At 40.5% G+C, this 6,056-nt stretch overlaps 1 non-coding gene across 1 annotated transcript; it reads left to right on the top strand.

Moving 5' to 3' along the window:
• Window positions 1-3,058: 3,058 nt before the first annotated feature.
• LOC126000073 (U4 spliceosomal RNA) lies at window positions 3,059-3,199 on the top strand. Its single transcript, XR_007492448.1, has one exon. It is a non-coding gene; the product is annotated as a U4 spliceosomal RNA (small nuclear RNA).
• The last annotated feature ends 2,857 nt before the right edge of the window (window positions 3,200-6,056 follow it).

The following is a 6,056-nucleotide window of genomic DNA, read 5'->3' on the forward strand; positions in this document are numbered from 1 at the left end:
CTGAGTGCCACTGGGTGTGGGTGAGAAATCAATCAATAAAATTTTTTAAAACATACTGGGGTCGCCATTCTAACATCAGATGACATAGAATTCAGGATTAAAAAGCTTATAATAAAGAGACGGTCATTTATTTATTTATTTTGGTTTTTGGGTCACACCTGGCAGCACTCAGGGGTTACTCCTGGCTCTACACTAAGAAATCGCTCCTGGAAAAAAATTAAAAAAAAATTACTCTTGGCAGGCTCGGGGGACCATATGGGATGCTAGGATAAGGCAAAAGCACTACCTCCATGCTATCTCTCCGGTCCCAGGCGGTCATTTCTTAATAAGCAAGACTTATGTACATAATGAAATCACACTCTTAAACATATATGTGCCCAATGAGGAACCAGCATAATATTTGAAATAAAACTGCTAATAGATCTGAAAAAATGGGGCTGGAGAGATAGCACAGCAGGTTTGCCTTGCAAGCAGCTGACCAAGGACCTAAGGTGGTTGTTTCGAATCCCCAGCGTCCCAAATGGTCCCCCATACCTGCCAGGAGCTATTTCTGAGCAGAAAGCCAGGAGTAACCCCTGCGCACCACCGGGTGTGGTCCAAAAACCAAAAATCAAGAGGATAGCAATTCGGCCCGGAGAGATAGCACAGCGGCGTTTGCCTTGCAAGCAGCCGATCCAGGACCAAAGGTGGTTGGTTCGAATCCCGGTGACCCATATGGTCCCCCGTGCCTGCCAGGAGCTATTTCTGAGCAGACAGCCAGGAGTAACCCCTGAGCACTGCCAGGTGTGGCCCAAAAACCAAAAAAAAAAAAAAAAAAAAAAAGGATAGCAATTGTGTCAATTACATTTTCAGGCAATTATGCAGTGAAAATAGAAGTAAATTACAAACAGAAATAGAGAAATAGCGCAGACCCCAGCAACCAGGATATAATTGGTCCTCTAGCAACTGGTAACTGGGATGTCTCTGCAGGGAGGGAGGGGGGAGCTAGCTGGCAGAACCCCTGTAAATCCTATAGCAGGGATATGAGATTCCCCCCAGGCCATGCCTTCACAGCAAGGCCTGGCAGCCAGGTCCCAGAGGCATGGGGGAAGTGAACAGGTAGCTCCTTCTCAGTTCATAAACAGGGCTAGGCTGGTGACCTCTTCCAAAGACCCCAGCAACCAGGATATCAGCATTCCTTTAGTAACTGGTAACTGGACTATCTCTGTCTGCGTGGGGGTGGGGAACCTAGCAGACAGAACCCCTGTAAATCCTACAGCAGGGATATAAGACCACCAGGCCAGGCCTTCACAGCAAGGCCTGGAAGGTGGACCCTGGGGGCTTGGGGAAAGGGAACAAGTAGCTCCTCCCACTGATCATAAATGGGGCCCTGTACCTGACCTTCTTGCATGGGGGTCATTTTTCATCAGTCCTCATTTCCCAAAAAGCACGGGCACACTACAACTGTACTTAGTTTACCATGATACCACAATTCTCATAATTTTCTATTGTTCCTAGGAAAGGAAACAAAATGCCCAAGACCTGCTGGATAATATTTCATGTGCTTAACTCTTCACAAAGCAGAACATTCTCCTCACCCGAGACAGATGTCAACCAGCTCCTAAAGTGAAAAAATAGATTCACTACATGAGAAAAACTGACACTCCGCTGCTACTGATTCATCATCAGCGCCTCTTCCTTTACTTCCATCTACCATGGACTTTTGCTTGCTACCAGACTCGGTGCTGAGAAGCTCCCCCCTCCTGCCGCCCCCCCCCCCCCGTTTGAGGAGACTCCCTGATATGTGACTGCTGGGAGACATCTTCCCTAGACTCCAAAAGACCAACTCACAGGTTGAAGCTGGGTTCTAGATCTTACCCCTTCCCTGCCTATTTCAAAAGACTTGAAAAGGACATACAAATCTCCTTTGAATATCTCTTTAGTCACATTCCTTTAATAAGCATAACTGTGACTGAATATCTTCTCTTGTAACAGCAATTTCCCCGATCCTCTGGATCCGTTTAGTATAAAGTTCTAGTAGATAAGTCTTTGTCTAGAGGCCATGTAAGAAAAACGTTATGGGGATTGTTGTCCTGGACACCTCGACCCCCATCTGCTCCAGTAATACCTTGTGGTATTGTTCCTTTTTGCATAGACACATTAAAATGGGAAAATATTACATATGCAAACAAATTCTTGAAAACAAATAAAATGAAGACACAAGTTATCAGAATTTGTGGGATACAAGAAAAGCAGTATTAAGGCAGAAATTTAAAGCTCTGCGAATTTTTATCAGGAAAAATTTCTAAATAAATAATTTTTCTTTTTATTGGTTTTTGGGTCACACCGGGCAGCACTTGGGGGTTACTCCTGACTCTACACTGAGAAATCACTCCTGGCAGGCTCAAGGGACCATATGGGATGCCAAGATTCGAACCATCGTCTTTCTGAAAGCAAGGCAAACACCCAACCTCCATGCTATCTCTTCGGCCCCCTAAATAAATAACTTAATGGCACAAATTAAAAATAAATAACTTAATGACACAAATTAAAAAATTATTGGAAAACAACCAATAAAATGAGCCAAAAGAAGGCAGGAGGAAGGAAGTAATAAAACATAAAGAAGAAATTAATAAAGAGAAACCCAAAAAACAGTCCAAAATGAATGAAAGTAAGAGTTGTTTGTGGAACATTAAAATTTTTGATAAAACAATAGCAAGACTCAAAAGAAAGATTGAGAGGACCTTAATAAACTGAATTAGAAATTAAAGAGGATGGAAAGGAGCAATAGCACAACAAGTTGAGCATTTCCCTTGCACATGGCTAAGCCAGGTTCAAACCTGGGCACTCCATATAGTTCTCTAAACATGCCAGGAATTATTCCTGAGTACCAAGCCAGGAGTAACCTATGAGCACCATTGCATGTGACCTAAAATTCAAAAAAAAAAAAAGAGAGAGAGAGAGAGAAATGAAAGGCACTGTCATAACTGATACTACAGAAATTCAAATGATAACCAGAAATTACTTTGAGAAGCTGTATATCACAAAACAAGAGAACTTGAAAAAAATGGATAAATTCAGCTTTGGGCAGTGGCAGTATCGTAGTCAATGAGGTTTATCTGAGGCGCGATTATTGCTATTTGAAAACTTTTCCTAATACCCTACCATGACGACTTGAAATATAGTTGGCATTGGCAATTTTTGACAGTCTCTACGGAGACTGAAAAAAAATGGATAAATTCTTTGACTCCTCTGACCTCATAAGTTTGGTCCAAGATGATCTAAAATAAATAAACAGTCCTATCACTATCAAGGAAATTGAAATAGTAATCAAAAGGCTTTAGAGCAAAAGTCAAGACCCAGATGGATTCACTAGAGAATTCTTTCAAAACTCTCAGGAGGAACTACAGCAAATCCTATTCAGTCTCGTTCAGGAATCTGAAGAAACAGAAACATTTCAAACTCTTTTTATGAAGGTAATATCACCCTAATATAAAAAGCAGACAAAGACACCACACACACAAAAAAAAAAAAACACAGGCTGATACCATTGAAGAACACAGATGCAAAGATTCTCAACAAAATATTAGCAAATAGAATCCAACAGTTCATCAAGAAGTTCATAAGCCATGACCAAATAGGATCTATTTCAGAGATACAAGGATGATTTAACATTTGCAAGTCAATCAATATAATACTTCATATCAATAAAAGAAAAAAGAAAAACCATATGATCATAGCAATAGATGCAGAAAAAACATTTGACAAGGCTCATCACTAATTCAAGATAAAAAATATCTCATCAAATGGAATTGAAGTAAATATAGTCAATATATACAAAGCATTTACCATAAGGCCATGGCAAAGGTGATACTCAATAGGAACAAACTAAAAGCCTTTCCTCTAGTATCTAGCACAAGACAAGCACAAGATCTAGTACAAGACACTCTCATCACTTCTAATCAATATAGTACTGGAAGAACTTGCCATAACAATTAGGCAAGAAAAGATATCAAGAGCATCCAGGTAGAAAAAGAAGAAATTAAGCCCTCACTGTTAGCAGATGAAATGACACGATATTTAGAAAATCATATTGACTCTACAAAAAAACCTTCAAGAAACAATAGATTTGTAAAGTGGCTGATGACTAAATTTGCTGCATCCCCCGTATTAACAAATCATGAGACCTAGGAAGGCACCAACTTTATAAAGGTCCTAATTGCCAGAGAGAGGGATTTTTGTTTTGTTTTATTTTTTGGGTCACACCCAGTGGCGCTCAGAGGTTACTCCTGGTCTGTGCTCAGAAATCACTCCTGGCAGGCTCAGGCAACCATATAGGATGCTGGTATTTGAACCACTGTTCGTCCTGGGTCCGCTGAGTGCAAGACAAAAGAAAGTCCTACTGCTGTGCTATCTCTCAGGACCCCACAAGGGAGGGATTTTTAAAAGCTGTCTGCTATAACAGGAACATTATCAAAGCAGTCTGTACTCACAGAGAGGACGTTTGAAAAAAGTAACATCTGCAAGAAAAGATGCTGGAAAAAATAACCTGTACTCACAGGCAGTAGGGCTCTAAAACAAAAATAATAAAATAAACCTTGGGTGCCAATTCATGAGGCATTCGGGAAATAAAGGGATATAGCATAAATATTACTTGATAAATACCTTCTGCTGACATTCTAAGATCACACAGACTTAATATTTACATGTATTCAAATATTTCTTATGTATTAATTATTACTCACTTTTCTTAGAACCTCTCTTAAAAATTACTCAGATATATAAACAAACCTTATAAATAAAAATTACTCAGATATATAAACAAACCATGCATAGATTCAAGTATTTTTATTTAGTCTTACAAAATAACTACTCATCCTCAAATCTAACTTTGCTCTTAGCCTATGTGCAGTCATAGTAAGAGTTTAATATTTTAGGCCCCAGTTCAGTATGCATAAAACCAAAACAATTCTCAACTGACTTTGCTACTAAGAAATTACTGATAGCAAGAAGCAGCCTCAAAAGTGAAACTATGCTCTACCAGAAATATGCCTTGAACAATATGCACCTATACCTTTTCTTTTTGGTAAATCAGCCTTATGATCTGTCAAGAAATTCAGTATAAGTATTCCACTTTGTGCTTTGAAGAAACAGAACAGAGCTTGAACCAACTTGACTACTTAGCCTCTGTTACCCATTTGCAGACCCTGGTTCATACCTTTCAAGGGACTCCGGAAGATTTCTTTGTGTCAAGACCAATTGGTCTGTGACAAAAATTAATACACAAAATTCGTTATTTTTATATACAAGTAATGAAAGAGACAAAAAAGTAACCCAGGGACTGGAGCAATTGCACAGAGGTAGATCATTTGCCTTGCAAGAGTCAGATCTGGGAGAGACCCCAGTTTGATTCTTTTTTTTTTTTTTGTGGTTTTTTTTTGGGTCACACCCGGCAGTGCTCAGGGGTTTTTCCTGGCTCCGTGCTCAGAAATCGCTCCTGGCAGGCACGGGGGACCATATGGGACGCCGGGATTCGAACTGATGACCTTCTGCATGAAAGGTAAACGCCTTACCTCCATGCTATCTCTCCGGCCCCTCCCAGTTTGATTCTTAGCATCCCATATGGTCCCCTGAGCCTGCCAGGAGTGATTACTGAGTGCAGCCAGGTGTTGCCCAAAAACCAAATAAGAAAAAAAAAAGAAAAAGAAAATAAAAAGTAACCCAGATCCCTGCCAAGCAATTTTCAATGCAGCTATTATTCAGACCCACAGCTGCCTATGCTGGGACAAAACCAGCCCAGAAGAGCCCATGAAAGTTATGTCAATGGAGGTAAGCTGCCCACCCACGGAGGGCAGAGCCTGATCTCCATCATGTGCATTTAAACATGGCTGCCATACAGAACCATAGGTAAGGGTTCTGGAAACAACCCATGGAAGCCCTGTAAACAGAGTTGAGTTGACCCCATCCAAGAAGGTTGGAGCCAGAGGAGCCCAGCAACTCCACATCCAAGCACACACATCTCCTAAGCTATGAACACAACAAGTATAAAAACATCACTCAAGTGTGACAATAGGAAA

This window comes from Suncus etruscus, chromosome X, assembly GCF_024139225.1.
Source record: "Suncus etruscus isolate mSunEtr1 chromosome X, mSunEtr1.pri.cur, whole genome shotgun sequence".
NCBI lineage: Eukaryota > Metazoa > Chordata > Mammalia > Eulipotyphla > Soricidae > Suncus > Suncus etruscus.